This window comes from Orcinus orca, chromosome 8, assembly GCF_937001465.1.
Source record: "Orcinus orca chromosome 8, mOrcOrc1.1, whole genome shotgun sequence".
Classification (NCBI taxonomy): Eukaryota; Metazoa; Chordata; class Mammalia; order Artiodactyla; family Delphinidae; genus Orcinus; species Orcinus orca.
In genome coordinates this window covers 78,391,198-78,415,066 of record NC_064566.1, presented here as the reverse complement: position 1 = coordinate 78,415,066, position 23,869 = coordinate 78,391,198, and the positions used below count along the sequence as shown (strand labels likewise).

The 23,869-nt window shown below is 40.1% G+C and overlaps 1 long non-coding RNA gene and 1 pseudogene across 2 annotated transcripts; one reads left to right on the top strand and one right to left on the bottom strand.

Moving 5' to 3' along the window:
• Positions 1 to 626: 626 nt before the first annotated feature.
• Positions 627 to 23,869, bottom strand: part of LOC101274224 (lysine-specific demethylase 4D-like) — a 65,999-nt pseudogene continuing 42,756 nt past the window's right edge.
• On the top strand, positions 5,374 to 21,900 carry LOC125965270 (uncharacterized). 2 transcript variants are annotated; one of them, XR_007478966.1, is made up of 5 exons: positions 5,386 to 5,493; positions 9,216 to 9,283; positions 10,850 to 10,904; positions 12,692 to 12,810; positions 21,880 to 21,900. It is a non-coding gene; the product is annotated as an uncharacterized LOC125965270 (long non-coding RNA). The 2 variants fall into 2 exon arrangements; XR_007478967.1 differs by lacking the exon at positions 9,216 to 9,283 and having other exon boundaries at positions 5,374 to 5,493.

Here is a 23,869-nt window from a genome sequence, read left to right as displayed (position 1 = left end):
TGAGGTCTCACAGAGATATTGAGGGAGAATTCCAGAAGCCCCTCGGAGGAAGCTTGGATAGAAGAAGGGTGTCTGGGACCCGGGCCTTCTCGGGGGCAACTGGATGGTGTTGGGAAAAGTGAAAGGTGAAACCAACCATCGCTGCCCAGATGAAGAACCCTTGTCCACTGTCGGGTGACGCGGACATAAAAGGAAGCAGAGTAGGGTGGGTGAGTCCCTCCTCTTCTTCCTGCCTTCCTCTTGTACCCCCCATGGCCGAACCTCCGGGGAGCAGCTGGCAAAGGGACAGTGACCTTTCATAGGCCAGACCCAGCATCAAGGTGTGGGCTGGGTTTGGACCGCAGAGACAATAGCTCGATAAACAACATGGGCTCTTTTGAGGTTCCGTGGCACTTTCTAGGCAGTTGTCAGTATTTGACTGTGTTCTATGTCATATGAATTATGAATGAATAAGGAATTTAAGGGAAAGCTACCAATAAGTAATAACATTGTGGTTTATGGCAGTGGTGCCACCAGCTCTGTATCCCAGGTTTAATCATGTCCCAAAGCATAAACTTATTTTGTACCTACTGTGCAGTAGTCATTTACTAGATATTAGAAAGATGCACACCATATGGGATACGATCTTTTCCTTAAGAAGTTTTTATTCCAGTGAAGAGAGAGATAGAAGGGAAGAATGATAAGTCCAGTATTAGCCGTTATGATTTCATGTAACTACAGAACAAAGGCAGGCATCTTTTTGCTCTTTCTGCCATTTAACAGTTGTATGATCAGTAAACGTTGCTTAACTTTTCTAACTTGGTTTTTCCTGTGTCAAATGCGAATGTTAATATTGCCTCCTTCCATGGGTTATCATTTGGACGAAATAAGATAATCCATGGAAAGGAGTTGGTATAACGTCTGATCCCAGCGAGCAATCAATAAATGTAAATTGTTTTCATTACCTTCATTCTCCTCTGTTCTTACGTCAGCTAACGCTGTTACTTACACCGAAGCCTATCAGACTTCCTAGATGGCCCTCTCTCCATTTCCCCACAAGTCCAATTAGTCATCAAGTATGGTACTTTTCAGAAATCTCCGACTCCTTCATTCCATTAGCACGTTGCCGTCACATCCTACCGTCTGTGTGGTTAAGGACTGCTCACCTCTGAACACTGCTCTTCCCCAATCCATGCTTTTCTCTGCTGCCAGCCTGATCTTTACAACTGGATCTTTACAACTGGATCATTTCCTTCTTGTGCTTTGAAAAATTACACAGCTCTCCATCTTGATAGATTAATTTCCACACTTTATCATTTGGTAAACGTGTACTCAATCCGGCTTCTGCCTACTTTTCTGGCTAGAGACCCTGTCACTTTTGTCCACACATCCAGGGAGTACATGGCATCCCTTGAACTTGATGCACACCAGGTCTTACTTGACAACTCAGCATGCAAAGCCTTCTCTGGACTCTCACAAAGCAGTTAGTGACTTCTTTTTCTATGATTTCATAACTCTTGTATCTTTTCCTGCCTGGGTACAATGTAGAAAAAATATTCTTTGTATCTTTCACCATTCAGATTGTGAATATTTTGAGAGTGGGGAAAATATTTATTTGTCTGTGATTCTTCAGTGTCTAACTCATGCTTGGCACCCATTAGATGCAAAACACGTGCTGAATTGAATGGAAAATGAGTAAATGAATTCTACATCAAATGTCATAATTAAAACCCTAGATCATCAGCACTTCAACACACTTAGCTAAATAGTCCAATTTCACACAGAGACACACATTGACCACTGTTCCTGATTCATGATTTTCTTGGTGATAAAACCATCTTCAAGTTGTCTTCCCTTTCATAAGGTATCATAAATATGTAAGCTCTTCAACCTGATACTGAATTTGTTTTCTCTGAAATCTTGACCATTGGCAATATTTACACATGTGCTTGATAACACAGCTTCTAGGATTTCCAGCCCCCATAGTATGATGCCCCCTGTTTTAGGCATCATACTATAAAGCATACATGCTTTTTGACACACCCTTTTTAAGAACTTCCCTGCCTGAATCAAAATCACTAATTCAGAATCTATTCTATCTTTGACCTCTTTTAAGATTCTGGTCTAACATCTTTGAAGAGCTGAAGAGAAAAACGGGCAGAGTATTCTAGGAGATGACAAATAGCCTTAAAATGTCATTACCAGAAAAAAAATGTCCAAACTGTTACCCACTCCTTCTGGAGGACAGGGAGGTGGCCAGGCAGTGTGGGAAAGGTGTAATTTTGAGAGCCAACAACAAGAACAGCAAAAATTATCAGGTTTTCTAACAATCATTTCACAAATTATGACCTCCTCTCTAAAAATGTTAAAAAGACAAATATTTCTCGGTTAAGCCTCGACAGCCTAAAGTTCATTTTCAATGACTTGGCAGGGAAAATGCAGCCTAATTTCAAGAACGTCCCAGGGATTCGTGCCTACAGAGCAACGTGTCTCTGTTCCCACAGCACCTTCCTGCAGGGACCAGGCCTGGGCTGTTCCATTCCTGTGATTGATGTGTCTAGCATGCTTTCCGGAACTCACTGGGTCCTCTGTAATACTTTTAATTTGATAAGATGTTTTTAATCGAATCCCTTACTAACGTGGCAACAAGCTCCTCAGTTCAATGTTTGTCTTCTTGTCATCTTAGTTATGTCCACAGATGCCCAGACTCTGGTGACTTTTCATTATAACTCACAAAAATCACCTGTTACAGCCCAGCCATTTTTAGCTTGGATCCAACACTGAGTCAATTCTCCTTCTGAGCAAAGAGCTTCCTATTTTAGTTAAAGTGTCAGGACCACTGAAAGCTCAGGGGTCTTTTTGGAGTCCACTGTTTGTATCATCCATCATTCTCAGAAAGATGATTGTCACTGACAGATGCATCAGAGGAATGAGCATTGTACCCCTTCAGTGTCGCTTGTGTAGGCCACTCATCAGATGTAGGTACTTGTTTTGAAGGATAATTATGATAGAGCATTTAGCTTGTATAGACAAGTAAATGGAGCTGCTGCACAACGATTATCCACTTTGGGGTACATTAATAGTAAAAGACAAATACAGCAAATCCTCTTTTATCTGGGGGTCACTCACCTGGCCGTCTTAACTGTCTAGAACACTGGGAAGATCCGTGAAACAAGGCAAATTACCTGGTGAGTATATAAGCTACCTGAATCCATGCACTAAATGCTTATGAAACTTACCTATAAAAGGACCCATCAGGCTGATACTCTTTACCTATTTGCTCTTACATTAACACCAGATGCTGACTAAGTTGTTCGTTAGCTTTCTCAGTTTAGCCATCATAAGAAGACACGGATGCAGGTAGGAATTTTGTAGAAGCAAATGCACTAAGGAAATGAGAATAGATATCCTATAAGGTGATGTTAACAGAGAAGATACAAACTCTCCAAAACAAATGACAAAAGGATACAAAGATGCATCTCCATTTAAGGGGAAACTAGTTGTACACATCTTAGCTGGCTTTGGAGCAATACTGTATTTTGTATAGTTCAATGTACATATGTACCTTCATTAATCAAGAAATTAAAATATTAACCATGAGATTCTAACTTACAGAAGGAACATATATAATACATGTTACAAATATTTCTGCAGAAAATGTTTTAATTTAAAAAATAAGTTTGGGCAGGGCTTCCCTGGTGGCACAGTGGTTGAGAGTCCGCCTGCCGATGCAGGGGACACGGGTTCGGGCCCCTGTCTGGGAAGATCCCATGTGGCGCGGAGCGGCTGGGCCCGTGGGCCATGGCTGCTGAGTCTGCGCGTCCGGAGCCTGTGCTCCACAACGGGAGAGGCCACAGGGTGAGAGGCCCGCGTACCGCAAAAAAAAAAAAAAAAATGTTTGGGCATATAAGAATACATTTTCTGTTATTTATAAAATTATATTATGAGAGTATTTCTGTATTTGACTGAATAAATGAGGCAGTCTACTGGAAAAGTAAATAAATTGTCTGGACCTATGCAGCTGAAACATCAATTCTGCTCCATTGGTGATATAACTAATGCAATTCTGATTTTTTGATCAGAACAGGAATACAGGAACAGAGGTAACTGGATCTGGGTCCAACATTTGAAATACTATTAAGAATTGATACTGCAATATATTTAGAAGTCTTGCACTTATGGAAAAATCACATAGGACATTTTCACATTGTTCTAGAGTTGCAGCATCTCCCATATAACTTCTGATGAAATAGAAGACGAAGATGTCAAGAAGAGGTCCAAGAGGAGACAGCACAACCACAGTTGAGCACTTCATAGTTTCAAGGAACTGGGGCCGGGGATCAAGAGTGTGGGTCTCAGGCTCAGGCTGTCTCTCTTTGAGCCCGGCTCTCTCACTCACGAGGTATAACCTGGGCAACTTCCTATGTTCCCTACACCTGAGCTTCCACATCTATAAACTGGGGTGGTAATAACAGTCTCTAATCCCTTGGGTTAGTGTGAGGTTAAATGAGTTAGTGCATGTATAACGCATAGTATGGGGCCTGAAACATAGTAAGCACTCGATAAGCATTAGTTCTTGAGTTCTTAAAATAACCCTGTCTGGTGGGCATTATTTCTCTACTTGATGAATGAAGAAACTGAGACTCAAAGAAATTCAAGAACTTTCCTGGGGTCATGATATAAGTAGATGGTCTGATAGAGTATCTGTATTATGCACATCTGAAGAAAAGCTACCCAGTCTCTGCCAACATTTATTTTAAAGATTTGTCTTACTCCAAGAGAAGAAGGAGGCCTAAAATCAAAGAACACGTTTGGAAAAACCAATGGTGTGTTTTCACAAATGTTCTTCAGAAGTCCACTTCTTATACTCTGTCTGATAACCAAACTTCATATCTTGGCCATTATATGTTGAGAGACTCAGAGAAACTACCTGATACTTGTTTTGTAGAACTACATTATATTTGCTTAAATGTTTTAAAAGCTCCACAATAATGAAATCTTTTTCCAATCTAAGCTGTTAGCAGACAGATGTTATGTCAAATCTTTTCTTGGCTCTGATTGTTTTCTGAATCTGGAGTTACAAACTCAAATGACTTCCGGGTCAGAGCCAGCAACCTAAAGGGGTGTGGTAGCAAGGCATAATAGAGGCGGGTGGGGCTTGTGACTTACTTCATAATCTGCTGTGTATGATCACACCGTACTCCTCCAGGCAGACTCACCTTCACATGGTCAGACTGCAGCCACTGGTCTAAAGGAATGGCCCACAACTCTCCTTTTCTGGCTATTATCGAGCTCCTCACCTGCTCCCAGTCCTGAGAACGAGAAAAGAAAAGTGAACTTTGCTTCTCCCTTATTCTGTTCAGCAAGAGAGTCAGATTCAGCAAGCATTTATTTAGCACTTGTGAGGCGCAAGGCCCTGGATTTGGTCTAAAGAGGATCGCAAAGATGAATCCGACAACACTGACAGAAAAATACAAACAGTTCTTCACTCATACAGTTTATTTCTGCATTCAGGTATGCTCACAGAAAACTGGATATGGTGCAGTAAGTACTGTCATACCAGTAAATGGTGGTGAGGGAATTTATGCCAAATATAAGTGTACTCTGAACCAAGAGCCCTCAGAATTAATATCTGCACTTAGCTGACTTCAGGCTACGTTAGCTGGAGAGGCTCTTAGAGCTCAGAGAAGAATTACATCGTGGGAGTTGAAACTTCTGTTGCATGACAAATCGCAGCAGGCTTCCCAATCCTCCTCTTCTCCTGGTCACCTGGGTATTATCAGCTCCTTTTCATCCACAGTGGCCAGCTCAGTCCTCACTCTTAACTGAAACTCCGCTTAACCCAGACAGTAGCTTTTCCAGTTGGAGAGGAAACTGATGTTTTAAGCAAATCCTTCCTGTTCCTGGGGAGTGTGGCGAGGCCAGGGAGAGACTGTGACCTCTCAGGACTCATCCAGGTGGAAGTTGGAACTTCCTCTCCTAGCTCAAAGTTCTTTTTCCGTTATTCCAACATTTCACATTCTAAACATTTCATTATCTGTATTACTCACTGTGTCACTATACATGTTGCTTTTTGCTATTTCAAATGTTTAATTGAAAAATGCTTTTTTCCTCATCAAGTAAACTATAAGCCCCTTGAGTACTGAAGCCATATTATACTTCAGGTGTGCTTCTTTGTTTCACCACCTGGCCTCACCACCCTCTTACTAGGTGCTCCTAAGTCAGTTTGGAACTTGAGGGTAACTTTGAATCTTCAATGATGTGAAGCAGTAATTCAAAGAAATGTAACCTCCAAGTCAATATGTGCATATGAAATATTAAAATTATTTGTGTCATTATCTGTAAATCAAAGTGAAATAATGACCCAGAGGATAGTAAAAGCATTAAATATGGTGATATATGTAAATGTACTTTATAAATTCTAGCTCAATGGATGATTATAAGTAGGTATGATGAGATTAAGATATTTTAAAATGAATGGCCATTTTGATTATCTCTTGGGTTCTTGGTTATCTAATGTGAGGAGGGGAAGGATAAGACCAGCAGGTAATACTATGAAAGATCTTTAAAAACAAAAGGAGGGCCTCTTCTCTGAATTAGTAAATTTTAGTAAGAGAAAACTACAAAGATCAACATCTTACAGTGATTCTGTGATGTCCACTGATCCATGCCACTTAAACTGTACACTCTTAACCTCACCGGCATTTGTGAAATTTGAGTTGATTCATTGAACATTTTGCTTTATAGGGCTGATCACATCATCTAACCTTGAATTCAATAAGACTCAAGGCAATTAAATTCTATTGCAGTTAATTTTTATTTTTAAATCATACTCATAATGCTAGGAAAAATTTAGTCGTAAATGCGATATTTACTTCTTTCTTTCTTGTCCCTTCAAATTAAAAAAAAAAAACTCATTATTGGCCTAAGATTAGAGACCTGATGATATGTGTTACCTTAATTCTTCAATCTGTAAAAGAAATTGTGAAAACAGTTTTCATCACTTGATGAAATGAAAGAGACTCTGAATTAGTTGATACAGTGAAAGGCACTGACCACAGAATGAGTGCTTGGGCTCTTCAGAGGTAATTTGTCATACTTTCATCATTAGCAAAGCTTCAGTCTGATCTCATGGGTACCAGAGGAAATGAAGGAGCTGGATTGTGTACGCACAGGGTGTCAGAGCCCTAAGGCTGTCCCCAGCCAGTGAATGGGGCTAATGTGATGCTGGTCTCCAAGTGTGGGTACTGTAACAGGGCGGCACTCCTAGCGCCATTGTTACCTTCATGGAAGGAGGTACTCGTAGGCTTGCCAATACTGAGTGGGAGAAAAGCCTTGTCTCTTTCATATAAATAGTATTGTGGCAAGGCAGAATTGGGCATTGGTTTCAAAACACCAATGCTCAGTTCACTGCAGCACTATTTACAATAGCCAGAACATGGAAGCAACCTAAATGTCCATCAACAGAGGAATGGATAAAGATGTGGTACATATATACAATGGAATATTACTCAGCCTTAAAAAAGAATGAAATAACACCATTTGCAGCAACATGGATGGACCTAGAGATTGTCATACTGAGTGAACTAAGTCAGAAAGGTAAAGACAAATATCATAGGATATCACTTATATGTGGAATCTTTAAAAAAAGGGTACAAATGAACTTACTTACAAAACAGAAATAGACTCACAGATGTAGAAAAGAAACTTATAGTTACCAGGGGGTAAGGGGGGGAGGGATAAATTGGGAGATTAGGATTGACATATACACACTACTCTATATAAAATAGATAACTAATAAGGACCTACTGTATAGCACAGGGAACTCTACTCAATACTCTGTAATGACCTATATGGGAAAGGAATCTAAAAAAGAGTGGACATATGTATATGTATAACTGATTCATTTTGCTGTACAGCAGAAACTGACACAGCATTGTAAGTCAGCTATACTCCAATAAAAATTAAACAAACAAACAAAACAAAACAAAACAGAACAACAACAACAAAAAAACCCCAAAATGCCCAGGCTCCACCCCTAGAACCTGGTATCATTTCTCTGGGGTAGGAACCTGGAATTGTCATGTTAAAGATTGTCTCAGTTGCTTCTAACAGGCAGTCAATGTGAAGAACCTAAGACTTCTTAAAATTTCCTGGTGGGAATAACCTGGTAATTTGTTACTATACAGATTCTTATTTGTCTCACTAGATACATCTGCACTTTAACAAGCTCCCAGCAGATGCCAGAGCTGCTGGTCTGAGGTCCACTCTGGGAGAAGCAAGGATCTATGCTATGCTCTCCAGGATCTGGACTTCTGCTGTTCAGGTTTACCTAGGGTGGTTCATGCCTCACACACCCCATTTTGCCTTAGCACATATACACTTCAGAGTAACATATAACCAGTTTCATCCTTTATTTATTGATTATGAAAGCATTAATTATCCTTAAAGTAATTATTGTGAACACACTTAAATATGTGTGCTTCCATGGTTAGGGTACTCTAATTCGGTATTTCCAATGTTTCACTGATCATCAAAGTCATCTGGGAGCCTTAAAAATCTAATGGGAATCCTCCCCAACAGTGGAGGGTGGCAGGAGGGAAAGAGAAAATTTTTAACGAAACCCTGCAGGTGATGGTGATTCAGACATCTTCACTCTGGAAGTTTATAAGCATTTACAAAAGGTAATGAATGAAAGAAAACCATCATCTCTTTCACTTTCAGTATATGTTAAAATAATACAACTTGCAACTCACCTGCTACAACCTGTGGGTATGCTATTTTGTCATACATTATAAAGGAAATACAATTAAAATACACAAACTACGAATATATCTGTGGCAGTGTCAAAATCCCAGAGTTAAAAAGATGCCAAAACCCTCTTGATGTATAGCCTGAAAAGGGGAAGTGAGAGTTGGGTGCAGGAAAATCATCCCACCCAATACTCCTCTCTCTGTGGGTGTCCAAATATCTCTGCCCCAGTGAAGGGACCATTCTGGCTTCCAGAGGGCAGATCAATCTTGCCGCCATCTTGCTGAGGGAGGAGCTAATCTCCTCAGCAAATTAATTAATCAACCAATCCACTAAATGGGCATAGTTTGCAAAGAACCTCATGTAATTCTCAATTAGGAGAACATTCAGAACAATGAAAGCACATGGCATTAGTTATTTGTTATCTGGAAAGCCTCCTACTTTAATTCTCCCTCCTCTCTCTCTTTCTCTCTCTCTCCCTGCAGCACAGAATAAGGAGAAGACACGGCTTTAAGTTCCAGCCTATTACCTATGAAACATGGGCACTAGTCCAGTGAGATGTTTCGTTCCTTTATAGTCTCAGCGTCTTCGTAGTTGGTTCTGTTGTGAGAATCAAATGAGTTGCTGGGATTTGAAAGCTGAGAATCCAGAGGTTATCATTTCTTCCTGCCTGGGTCTCCTTGCACCTGGCTCTTCCCTCCATGCTTCAATTTCCACACACAGGCCAGTGGCTTCCCCCTTTATACACTGCTCACCACCTTCCATCTGCACGCACAGGAGAATTAAAACTGATTTTTGAGGATAGTTTCCGAAGGCTGACTCTGGCTATTTTCAGTTATTCCCTGATCATACCACCCCCATCCCTCCCAGTCCTGCCCCAATGAATTTCTCTCTGCTCCTTTTTCCAGCAAACACTGCCTATATTTTGTCTATTTCATCATGTCTTATTTTTATGTATATTATACCTCATCCACAAATTTATGAGCAACTTGATTTTGGGAATGAAGTTTTCATTACCTTTCTACTCTCACACTCCCTGGTACAAGGTAGATGCTCTATGCAGGCACATCTATTTGAATTAAGCTTCAAACTCTGTCAAAAGAGCCTGTGAATTTAGGGTGTGGAGAAGCAGAAAGAGGGCTGCTTTATATTAGAGCATGAGTGTTTTAGTCAAATGGTGCAAATCATCCTAAACTCATTTGTAGGAAGATGTGTAAAATTCAAAGTGACAAAAAATAAAAATAAATTAAACTTATAATGCTACTTTTCAAACCTCAAACCTTATTTAGTTTAGAATCGTTATTCTCCATTTTAAATTGATCTCGAGTATGAATGTAAACTCTTTAAGAAAACTAATAACTGAATTCAACATTGTTTTGGGGGCGCTTACTGCCATCTTACCTTCACTATCTTTTACTTCAGTCTCTTAAGAATAAAATTTCACGCCCAGGGAGAGATCATCTTAAAGTATTCTTTTGAAGCACAATGCACTATTCTTTGGGCTAATTTTTCAAAGAGTAAACTTTAAGCTTTGAGAATGTGTTAATACAGTGAAAGGATCTCAGAGGGGAATTTTGCAGATCTGTTTATGTTTAAAATGCAGACTTCAGAAAAACACTTTCATTTAGTCCTCTATTTAGCAAGCAGGATTTTCACAGCATTCTTTTTTTGTGTGTGTCTCTCTTTATTTTTGTTCTGTTAGCATTCCCTTGAAGCCTTGGTACTGTTTTTGTGGAGTGTTTCTAATGTGAGTATAGTATGAAGTATGCTAAGGAAGGAAGAAGTCTGTGAATTCACATCCTGTAAGGGAGGCAGCTCAGATGGATAAAACTATTTAATTCAGAATCTCAATTAAGGTAATAACACAGGAGCCATACAATCCAGGCGTATGCCTCAAATTGTGGGAATAGTGGAATCTCTAAATCGGACATTTAGGAACACAAACAAAAAATTAGCTAAGAAAGGCTAAACTCACCTTCCAGAATGGTAAGCTTCATGTAGCTGCCATATAATCCAGTTCATTGGTTTGGTGTATAAACTCAGGGAACTCTCTTAACCTCCAGATTATGACCAGTCTGCCATCTGCAAATGGAGAGACTATTGTTTTTCTTTTTTCCAGAGTTCTCTTCTTACTGTGAAAAGGACAAGTTCTGACTCAATCCAGCAATTCAGGGGTAGGTACCAACAGCTCAAAGAGAAAAATATAAACCCAAAGGACTGCTGAGGATTCTGAAATCCGATCATCCTGCAGGAGGGTCCAGGCTGTTCTCTAGGATGTGGCTGCTACACTCAGTTGAGCTGAGCACTTGGGTGGTCCTTGCGGAAGGACTGCAGAAGCTCAGGCAGACACCACCTTGAATCAGGTGAGCAGGAAGCCTCAAGGTTCTGTGCCCGCGGCAGGATGGGTTACGGTGTCTGATGTGCATCACTCTTGTGGTATTTCCTTGGGGGAGGAGAATGTTCCTTTTACCAAAGTCAGTCTGAGCCACTGTTAGGCTGCTCTTTGAACATACCTGAGATATCCATGCTCCCCAAGCCACGTGTCCTCAGCTTCAGGACCCTGGGTAGTGGTGGGAGGAGGGCTGCATGTGGTTCTGCCATCGTTCCTGTGCTGCGTCCGCAATGGGCTGCCCCACCCTTGGTGGTGACTCTAGGAAGCCTGCAGAGACTCACCAGTGGCTTAGCCCCTGGTGTCCCTCATGGACTGCTCAATTTATTTGAAGCTACTTCAGTCCATCAGAAATATTCTAACAATCTCTAACCTTACAGAAAAGGGTTAGGATCTCAAGCCTCTTTGTTTTAGAAAGTTCTTTGCCTCCTGTGCAATTTTTAAACTCCATCTCCAGAAACTCTCTAGCATTTTATAACAAGAGAGTATTGGTAGATCTGTTGGACTACTGTACTTTCCTGTGGAGTCAGAATGCTAGAATTTAGAGGAAGAGGGAATCGGTCTACTTGCCTTAAGGTTGAGGGAGGGCACACATGGTTGTCCCACTTCAAAAAAGTTCTGCTTCATGATGGATGTCTTTTGTTTCTGCTGGTATAAGGGAAAACCAAAACAAAACAGCAAAATGGTGGGAAGCAATTACCTGAAAGTTTATTTTATCTTAAAATTAAAAAAAAGAGACAACACAAAAAACTGCCTCAAGTTTGCCCTTACCAGGTGCCTTTAGTTAAAATAATTACGTAGGAATGTGTTTCAACATAACATTGATATCCAACAACCTCCACATTTTATATAAGTGACATTTCTTACAAAATGCCAGCCTGTAGGTATTTATTATCCTAAGATAAGCTTCTTTATCTTCCTGCAGCTTCATAACTGCTAAGTCTACTTCCACAAGAATTCTTGTTCCTCATCTGTGATTTGGGTCTCTTCTCACCTTTAGGAAGGTTAAATTTCATGCTTTCAGGTTGGGCTTTGAAAAGTTGCCTCCTGATTGAGGAATGAACTAAAAATTACATTTCTAGGTTAGCAGGAAAGCTGGTACTTTCTTCTTAACGCAGCTAAAGGGTCTCCTTGAATATGCATTCATGGCATTTCTGTTAACCACTTGATACCCAATAAATTGGGGTACATGTTATGCTAAATTGAAGCTGAAGCCACATTTAAATGTGAATGCATAGTGGCCTTTAGCAGAAAATAGGGCAAAATACAGAAAAATAAGAAATACTATGGTTTTAAAATAAACTACATATACGTACATATATGTATAGCTGCGTGTGTGTGTGTTTATTTAAAAGTACTTGTGAGAAAGTGACCTCATCTCCCAAGAAAAGCTTGGATACAAATGTCTCTCAAATTCCTCACACCATGACAATTCTATGAAAAGAAAATCCCCAAATCTTGCTTTAGTGTCTCAGTAGGATTTTTTTTTTTTAATTGACCATAAGAGTGCCTCTTTTGATGATCATTCGTTTTCATTTTTCTTGTCTAAATTTAAGCCTTTATTGTTTCCAGGTTCTCCTGGGTATAAACTGACATGACTTTCATTTCACCTCCCGAGATCACTTGGTGAGGAGGGAGAGAGAGCTGCTGACAGAAACGAAGACGGCTTTGAACTTTTCCTCCATCTCCAGGTCAGGCTCCCCTCTCCAACCCACTGCACACAACCTCCAGACTTAAAAGCCAATAGCTTAAAATAACTGGCCAGCTGGACAAACTTCACATCCTATAGAAGCAAACAAACCTGCACCAGGAGTTCTGGTTCTAACATATTCTGCTGCCAGTCAATGTGCAGACTGGGTCTTGCCCTGTGTCTCATTTGACTTCTTTCAACATTGGTTTTCTTACCTTCATGTGAGGTAGTAGGATTTTTCCACTTCTAAAACACTGCAATATTTAACCATCTGAACAATCTGCCCATGTGCCAATAGCTGAGAAATCCTTTCTTTATGCCATACAGATTAAGTCATATTCAGTCAAAAATCCAGTAATTTTGCTTGGATAAGTGGTCTCCCTGGCCAAGGGTAGGGCTGTTACCTGAGGGACCAATGTGTGTAACTTTCCTAGGCACTCGCCCTGCTTTTGCTAAATGTAGAGAAAACTCTCCTTAGCGGAGTAACTCCCAGGCACGAAGGTGTGCAAGACAAGGAACCCCGAGCAGGGCCACCACTTTCCCAGTCCTGTGCATGGAGGCCCTGCCTCCTGCCCTTCTGCTCGGGAAGCAGCTGAAAACACCAGGCTGTGCTCATATGTCTCAGCCCAACCGACCCGGGTGATGGGCAGATTGTGGTCTGTACCCCAGGAGGACTGTGCTTGCTGGTGGGCTGGTCCAAGGCTCTCTCTTGGCCGATAGAAACATGAGACAGAGTTGGGGTTTGGAAGCAGGAAAAAAAGCAAGGGGAAATGCACAGAGGAGGATTAAATAGTCATAATCCTGCAGCTCCCAGTTAGGGGTCCACGTGGCTTGGCGATAGGGTGGAATTAAAGCATGGACTTCATTCTGAGCAGCCTTCCCAGGGCAGGCTTGGATTCCTGTAAACATAGGAGACTATATTCAGTATTGTATAATAACTTATAATGGAAAATAATCGGAAAATGTGTGTGTGTGTGTGTGTGTGTGTGTGTGTGTGTGTATATATATATATATATATATGAATAAATCTCTTTGCTGTACACCAGAAACTAACACTAACTGTAAATCAACTATACTTCATTAGAAAAAATAACCAGATGATGCCCAAGGTCCTTTCCATTAAAAAAAATATTCCGTAGTAATTCTACTACGGAATTACTAGTTTTTTGTTTTTGGTCTCTCAGTCTCTCACTGATGTGACGTAATCACCCTTTCACTGTAATACTGATGTTAAACATATTCATCCCAGCTGTTAGATTTTTAAAATACTGTGTTCAGTGATATAGCCAAACACATTTTCTTATGTCTAAGAGGTATTTGTTATACTCAGGATGTTGGCATTATATGGTAAATATTTAAACGTAGTCCTTTTTTTAAGTTGTTCTGTCATATGTTAGCCATTATCATAATTCATTGAGCTCCATGGAGGGGCTAGATGTGCCAGTAGCAAGACAATAGTTGGGATTTACACTCTGTTGGAATTGTAGATTAGAGGCAGATCAGGAATGGAAATGAAGATGTGGGTCACACAAATATGGCATCTAGATGATGACTGAGAACTGAGCAGAGAGGCTTATCAGAGGCTGGCAGCACCGTTGTCCTACAAAGGCTGTAGAGACAATACCAAGCTTTTTAAGGAAATGGTTCAGTAATCATGAAGAAGCCAGAAGTGGTATTCTAAGCAAAGGTTTGTTATGAGATTGGCAAGTTGAAAAGAGCAAGGGATTTAAAAATGGATACAGTGAATAGCATCCTTAATCACAATAAGATGTATAGCTTGGGGAGGTAATGTAACACACTGAGGCCTGATGCCCTCAAATGCAAATGGGCATGATATATTATCAAGTAATTATGTAGATGAAGGTGATTAATAAGGAATGCCTACCAAAGATAAATTTATTATTATTTTAATACCTCTGGTGAATCTATGTTTCAGAGTTTAGAATAATCTTCCTTTCCAATCCTCTATAATCCTCTTAACCTAATTCACACTTGTCAAACAGTAAATCTCAATTTTCTGTTGGAACAATACGGCATACGTAATAGCTTAGTGAGTGTTGGACATTGAGTGAATAAAATGGATGAAGCACAACTTCAGGATAAAAGCAGTAATAATGGCTTTCAAAAATCAAATAATGTTAAATTCAGGACGCAGCTTTCGGGCACAAGTTTAAAAATATCTAATATGTGTATTTATTATAAGGAAGAAGGTAAAGAGTGACAAATAGGTGTCTCTAACATGATAAATTGTTTCACACACACACACACACACACACACACATATGCACATACTCTGTATTCATACAAAAAGAAAGAAAGTAGATTAAACAAGAAGTACAGAGTCACAGCATGCATGTGACAGTGTCTAGAACATCCCAAGGTCCTGTGAATATCTGAGGATTACAGGCTTTCTCTCTGCTCCTAGATCTTCTATAGTTAAAGATAATTTCGGTGTCAACTGAATGATCCGACTGCATGGCTTCTAAGGGACAGTATAAATCATGCTTTCCTGTTCTTTGCATGCCTCAATTTTTTTTAATATTAAAAAGTGGACATCTTAGATAATATATTTTAACAACATGAATATTGATTCCCACCCCCCCACCCCCTCAGGGCTTGTTGTCATTTGCTTATGTATTTGTCTTGTGACCTGAATAGACTATTTCCGTGAAGTCTATTTCCTGCTCAGTGTGAAGTGTCTGTACTCACTCACTGTGGGCTCAGCCTTGGACATGTGGACAGGACCCAGAGATGATGGAGGTTTTGGAGGGCTCCCTGTATCAGTCTCTTTCCCTGGTCTCTCTGCTAAGCTGTCTGCCACTTTTGGTATCACACTCAGCTCTTAGGCCCCCGCTAATCCTGACTGCTTACTGCTTTCAACAATCCTAGGGCATAAATTGCTCTGCAGACTAATATGATTAAACCTGGGCCCCTTTACAGGGCCTTTTTTTTTTTTTTTTTTTGCGGTACGTGGGCCTCTCACTGCTGCGGCCTCTCCCGCCGCGGAGCGCAGGCTCCGGACGCGCAGGCTCAGCGGCCATGGCCCATGGGCCCAGCCGCTCCGCGGCACGTGGGATCCTCCCGGACCGGGGCACGAACCCGTGCCCCCTGCATCGGCAGGCGGACTCCCAACCACTGCGCCACCAGGGAAGCCCTCCAGGGCTGTTTTTGAGGCCAGTCCCTGGGGCTTGTTCTGACATATCTTCCCGGCTCTTTCCTTGGCTGGTTCTTTCTGGTAAACTAGCTGGACTACTGTTTAGCTCCTTGCTGTCATGGGGTGACTGGCTTCTTAATTGCTTACCACCAGAATCTCCTCTGTTTCTGAGAAAGTCTTTAGGCTTGAATCTCACTACATTCTGTCCTGAATAACAGCAATTTCTTTGGGGAGAACTTCTGATCTTCCTGTTATGTTGGCCTGTCTCTCTCTCTCCCCTTCAGCAAAGTGTCTGAGCCACTTCTTCAGAGCTAGGGGCTGGGACAGTGGCCTGCTTCTCCCGGGATGACATCCCAGCTCTCTGAGCTGGTCTCTGTGTGGAGGCGATCATCTGTGACCTTCTTGGCTCACCTCTCCTGCTGTGGGACCTCTGCCCTAAAAGGAACTGGAACAATGGCTATTGGAGCTGCAGCTTTCTGCACATGGGGTAGAGTCTCTGTCCTGTGGGACAGTGGGTGGAGGAGAAGAGTCCCCAACCTCTTTCCAACCTCCACAGGTTAGCAGGAATGGAACAAGAAATGGTACTATTTTTGTCTTTCAATACTGTAAGCCGTTTCCCTTCATCTCTTCTAAAAATTGAAACATTTTCTGCATAAGACAATTAGTTCTTGCTAACTATCTGTCAAGCGGGTGAACAAAAACGTCAGCCATAATTATGTTCACAGCTCCAGCTTTGGCATTTAAGTTAATCTGGAAAACACTCACTTTCCTAGGAGATATTATGTAGCCGGGACTAAGATTCAACCATGGCTCACTGTCAGGTTTTGTTCTGCTTAAGTTTTAGCTAAGAGTGTTACTTGACAACTGTGAATGTGTTGCTTTGCCCTGTGTCTACGAGAGGGAAGCTTTACAGAGCCTAACATTTGTCGGGTGAAGCTGTTATCAGAGGAATCTATTTTTAGGTCCTGTTCATAACTCCATAGTTAAGTTTTCAGGTGTTGTCATTAATATTCTGTCTCCTGTTTCCACAGAGAAGAGTTTAAGGATTGTTTCCTTAAATTGAGAAAATCAATGTGTCCCATAAATACAAGCAATATGGGGAAAATCAGCAATTTGTTCAGTTATTTACAAATGATTTATTGAATCTTTACTACATGATAGTCCATGTGCTAGGGACTGGGGATCCAGTCGTGAGTAAAATCCAGATCTGACCAGTATTCTTGATAGAGCTTATAGGCTAGTGGGCAACACAGACATTAGTAAAAAATATAACACAAAAAATAAATCTTTTTCTGGAAATATAGGAACTATGAGAGTTCACTGGTTTACATCTTCACACAAGATTTTTAAGTCCCATCTGTATCTTCCATAATAGTGTAAGATAATTTCAAATTACCCCTCTTGGTTGCTAAATTAAATTTCATATGGTAATATATGTGATGTACATACAAAATGCCTGGCATTTAGTAGGTGAGCCACAAATGTCAGTTTTCTTCCAACTCCTGGTTCCTTTGCCACAAAGGAAAGGAAAATTCTGATGTTCTATCTGAGATACTGCTTAGTTCTGGCTATTTCTAAAATTCTTCATGATGTCCAGCTTTTCAACTGAGACTCTTTCAGCTTTGTCATGAAGAGGCTAGTGTGTTACTTATATTACCCTCTGTGTTGGAAATGCCTGATGGCTTCATTTTAATGTTACTGAGACAGAGATCTTCTTTTCTCGTGCTTAAAATGAGTCCTTATAATAGTGTTACTTAAACTGGAATTTACCCTGGAGAGTCAGTAGACATATTTTGTGGGGAGTCAGGAAGTCTTTACAATAGTTAAAATTCTATATTGAAATTGTATCTATCTGTATCTATATCTATCTTTCTACCATCATCAACATCATCATAATCTATCATCTATTAATATGTATATGTGTGTGTATCTATATCCATCTTCCTGTACGTCTTTATGTCCTAGATCATTCAGGTAACCTGAATTTGTGTTCATGATCACACTGATGCCAAAGGATCACCTAAATTTCTCAGCTTTAACTTTTAATGTATTTTCTCACCCAGGATCTATGGCTCTGTGGGTCTTTTCTATCTCTTTCTCCTTGCACTTAACTTCCTTTTATCCTGTGTTTTGTTAACTTTTGCTATGTGAGAATATTATTGCTTGGGGGGAAGATTGTGTTTGAGTGTGTGTATGTACCCTCCTGTGCACACATTTCATGTGTGGATGTTATATAAGGAACACATATTTGTTTACTGGATGGATGTGGATGTCCTTTACTTCATACTATGCTGGAGAAACATGACCGGTGGACCACACTATGGAATCTGTTAAGACTGAATAGCCTAGTCTTTGGGACATAAACTATTAAGATGGTCTGATTCAGTGTGTAGAGCAAATACCATGCAGGTTCATTTTCTCTTGAACAGAATGGATGATCTTTCCTCTTCTGTCTGATCAAGGGTGGATGTTAATCTTGAAGCTACTCTTGCACAGAGGAGAGGATGAGAGCAGGAGAGGGGATGTGGGATGAGTGGAGAAATGTCCTCTGTCTTTTGGGCTGCTGGATAGTTAGGCAGGACTCTAAGCCACAGCGACACATGAGGGCATTCCTAAGAGCAGGGGGTCATTTTTGTCCAGTTGTTGGATAGAACCAAGAAGCAGTGCAAAAGGGACCTCATGGGCTCTAGGAAGAGCCATAACTACTACCACACTCAGCAATCCCATCACCCAAAAGTTATGTTATTCCCTTTGCAGTCAAGCTCCTCCCTACCTTGACTCTGGCAATCACTGATATGCTTTTTGTCTATACATTAGTTCTGGTTTTCTTAGAATTTCACATAAGTGAAGTCATACAGAATGAACTACTTTATATTTTTTTTCTCTCACTCAGTATAATTTTTTTTTAAATTTTTTTAAATTTTTTTTTTTTTTTTGCGGTACGCGGGCCTCTCACTGTTGTGGCCTCTCCCGTTGTGGAGCACAGGCTCTGGACGTGCAGGCTCAGCGGCCATGGCTCACAGGCCCAGCCACTCTGCGGCATGTGGGATCTTCCCGGACCGGGGCACGAACCCGTGTCCCCTGCATCGGCAGGCGGACTCTCAACCATCTGCGCCACCAGGGAAGCCCCCTCAGTATAATATTTTTGATATTTATCCATGTTGTTGTGGGCATAAGTAATTTACTTCTTTCTATGGCTGAGCAGTAGTCTATTGTATGATTATACAGCAATTCAACAGTTGATGAATGTTTGGGTTGTTTCCAATTGTTTGTGATTATGAATAAAGCTGGTATGATTATTCCTATACAAGTCCTATGTGTACATGTTTTTATTCTGGGGGATTGTTAAGTCATATGGTAAATATCTATGAAATGTTATATGAAACTGTCAAACTATTTTCCAAAGTCGTTTTACTATTTTGAAATCCCACTAGCAGTGTATGAGAATTCAAGTTGCTCTATATCTTTGCAAATACTTGGTGTTGTTGGCATTTTACATTTTTTTCTTTTTAAACTTATTAATTATTAATTTTATTTAGTCATTCTAGTGAATATGCAGGGATATTTTGCATTTCCCTGCAAATTGTCACCAGTTGACCAGGCCAGTTGAGACTCAAGTTGTAATAATTTCAGGATGAAGAAAGGGCTGCTGTAGTATTTTGTAATCATAGGATGATGAAATGTGTAACATACGGAATACATAGAATAATGATTTTTCTCTTAAAAGTCAATATCTGGAGCAATATGCTGTGGAAGAGAGTCTTAACCACCTCTTTTCCTTTTACCACCATACACACAGTTGAGGAGAAACTGGAGCATTTTGGCCAAGAGAGATCAATTGTACATATTGTGAGTCCAACTTCATCCTTCCTGGCCATGGGATTTTGGCACTGAACCTGGGGACATCACTGTTCCTCTTGGTTGTTGCTGTCACTCTAGAATCATACTGTGAGATTTTCCTTGACTGCGGTTTCCAGGGTGTTGAAACAATAGAGATGCAGGGTCTATAATAGCTGCACTCCTTATTAAGCAATAATTTAATAGCAGAGAAAGTTGAATGGATTTTCAGCTCCCTCAAAAGAGTATATAGTTCTTGCCAGTATTTGGGGGACAGATTCTCAGAGCATTATTAAACATCATACAGAGTGCTTAGATCCGTTACTATTGTTATTTTGTAGGATTTTAGTTTAAATGAAAACCAGATTCTGTCACCTCACGAGGGTTTTAGTGGGAGTAAATATGTATCCACTCTGGGCTCATCAAGTTTTCTTCTTTATAGTTTTGTTTCATCCAACACTGGCAGGAATTAACTCCTTAGAAAACAATGTTTGGTATAGTATTACAAGTCTGACTTGGTTTAAGGCACTCTAAGAAAATATTGCTGAAAATAAGACTCCTCAGTAAGGTTTGCACTGTGAGGTTTTACATGCCAGTTTCGACAGAACTCAGATTTTGCTGTACCTTGTTCTTGCAATCTATATTCACGTGATCGGAAGCTTACCCCTCAATAGGTTTCTATAATCACCAACTGAGGGGTATTGAGAGCCCGTTCCATGCGAGCACATTGCTTGCAGTCAGCCTCATCCCTATCCTAATGAAATCTCACTGTGGAGAAATGAGCTGCCTATCTCTGAAATGGGATCCCCATTCTCCAGTACCAGGCTCACGTTTCTGCAGCCAGGCTCGGTCAAGGTTGGCAATCTGGGGAACAAGTGTAACAATAGACAGAGATTCGAGTGAGGAGGAGGGAGGGAAAACGCTGAATGAATAGACTAGAGGCATGGGAAAGCATTTGAGTTTTCCTACTATGTTTTTTTCTTTTTCTCTCTTCTATTCATCGTTCTGATTTATTTCTTAAAATTTATTTTTTAATTGAGCTATTACTGACATGTAGACTCACCTACTTGAAGTGTACACTTTGATAAGTTTTGACATAAGCATATACCCATGACATCATCACTACATTTAAGAGAGTTAACATATCTTTCACCCCAAAAGTGTCCCTGTGACCCTTTGTAATCTGTTCCCTCTGCCCCTCCTTCTTCAGGCAACCTCTGAGCTGCTTGCTTTCTGTCACTATGCATTAGTTTGTATTTTCTAAAATTTTCTATGAATGGAATCTTACAACGTGTACTCTCTTTTTTTTTAACATCTTCATTGGAGTATAATTGCTTTAAAATGGTGTGTCAGTGTCTGCTTCATAACAAAATGAATCAGTTATATGTACACCTATGTCTCCACATCTCCTCCCTCTTGCATCTCCTTCCCTCCCACCCTCCCTATCCCACCCCTCAGGTGGTCACAAAGCACCGAGCTGATCTCCCTGTACTATGCGGCTGCTTCCCACTAGCTATCTATTTTACGTTTGGTAGTGTATATATGTCCATGCTACTCTCTCACTTTGTCCCAGCTTACCCTTCCCCCTCCCCGTATCCTCAAGTCCATTCTCTAGTAGGTCTGTGTCTTTATTCCCGTGTTGCCCCTATGTTCTCCATGACCTTTTTTATTTATTTATTTATTTTAGATTCCATATGTATGTGTCAGCATACAGTATTTGTTTTTCTCTTTCTGACTTACTTCACTCTGTATGACAGACTCTAGGTCCATCGACCTGACTACAAATAACTGAATTTCGTTTCCTTTTATGGCTGAGTATATTCCAATAGATATATGTGCCACATCTTCTTTATCCATTCATCTGTTGATGGACACTTAGGTTGCTTCCACATCCTGGCTATTGTAAATAGAGCTGCAATGAACATTTTGGTACATGGTTATTTTTGAATTATGGTTTTCTCAAGGTATATACCCAGTAGTGGGATTGCTGGGTCATATGGTAGTCCTATTTTTAGTTTGTTAAGGAACCTCCATACTGTTCTCCATAGTGGCTGTATCAATTTACATTCTCACCAACAGTGCAAGAGGATTCCCTTTTCTCCACACCCTCTCCAGCATTTACTGTTTGTAGAATTTTTGATGATAGCCATTCTGACTGGTGTGAGATGATATCTCATTGTTGTTTTGATTTGCATTTTTGGATTGAGTTGTTTGTTTTTCTGATATTGAGCTGCATAAGCTGTTTGTAAATTTTGGAGATTAATCCTTTATCAGTTGCTTCATTTGCAAATATTTTCTCCCATTCTGAGGGTTGTCTTTTTGTCTTATTTATGGTTTCCTTTGCTGTGCAAAAGCTTTTAAGTTTCATTAGGTCCCGTTTGTATATTTTGGGTTTTATTTCCATATCTCTAGGAGGTGGGTCAAAACCGATCTTGCTGTGATTTATGTCAAAGAGTGTTCTGCCGATGTTACCTCTAAGAGGTTTATAGTCTCTGGCCGACATTTAAGTCTTTAATCCATTTTGAGTTTATTTTTGTGTATGGTCTTAGGGAGCATTGTAATTTCATTCTTCTACATGTAGCTGTCCAGTTTTCCCAGCACCACTTATTGAAGAGGCTGTCTTTTCTCCACCGTATATTCTTGCCTCCATTATCAAAGATAGTGTAACCATATGTGAGTGGGTTTATCTCTGGGCTTTCTATCCTGTTCCATTGATCTATATTTCTGTTTTTGTGCCAGTACCATACTGTCTTGATTACTTTAGCCTTTGTAGTATAGTCTGAAGACAGGGAGTCTGATTCCTCCAGCTCAGTTTTTCTTTCTCAAGATTGCTTTGGCTATTCAGGGTCTTTTGTGTTTCCAAACAAATTGTGAAATTTTTTGTTCTAGTTCTGTAAAAAATGCCATTGGTAGTTTGATAGGGATTGCATTGAATCTGTAGATTGCTTTGGGTAGTAGAGTCATTTTCACAATGTTGATTCTTCCAATCCAAGAACATGGTATATCTCTCCATCTATTTGTATCATCTTTAATTTCTTTCATCAGTTTCTTATAATTTTCTGCATACAGGTCTTTTGTCTCCTTAGGTAGGTTTATTCCTAGATATTTTATTCTTTTTCCTGAAGTGGTAAATGGCAGTGTTTTCTTAATTTCACTTTCAGATTTTTCATCATTAGTGTACAGGAATGCTAGAGATTTCGGGCATTAATTTTGTATCCTGTTATTTTACCAAATTCATTGATTAGCTCTAGTAGTTTTCTGGTAGCATCTTTAGGACTCTCTATGTATAGTATCATGTCATCAGAAAACAGTGACAGCTTTACTTCTTCTTTTCCAATTTGGATTCCTTTTATTTCTTTTTCTTCTCTGATTGCTGTGGCTAAAACTTCCAAAACTATGTTAAATAATAGTGGTGAGAGTGGGCAACCTTGTCTTGTTCCTGATCTTAGTGGAAATGGTTTCAGCTTTTCACCATTGAGGACAATGTTGGCTGTGGGTTTGTCATATATGGCCTTTATTATGTTGAAGAAATCTCCCTCTATGCCTATTTTCTGGAGGTTTTTTTTTTTTTATCATTAATGGTTGTTGAATTTTGTCGAAATCTTTCTCTGCATCTATTGAGATGATCATATGCTTTTTTTTCCCTTCAATTTGTTAATCTGGTGTATCACGTTGATTGATTTGCGTATATTGAAGAATTTTTGCATTCCTGGGATAAATCCCACGTGATCAGAGGGTATGATCCTTCTAATGTGCTGTTGGATTCTGTTTGCTAGTATTTTGTCAAGGATTTCTGCATCTGTGTTCATCAGTGATATTGGCCTGTAGTTTTCCTTTTTTGGTGACATCTTTGTCTGGTTTTGGTATCAGAGTGTTGGTGGCCTCATAGAATGAGTTTGGGAGTGTTCCTCTCTCTGCTATATTTTGGAAGAGTTTGAGAAGGATAGGTGTTACCTCTTCTCTAAATCTTTGATAGAATTCGCCAGTGAAGCCATCTGGTCCTGGGCTTTTGTTTGTTGGAAGATTTCTAATCACAGTTTCAATTTCAGTGCTTGTGATTGGTCTGTTC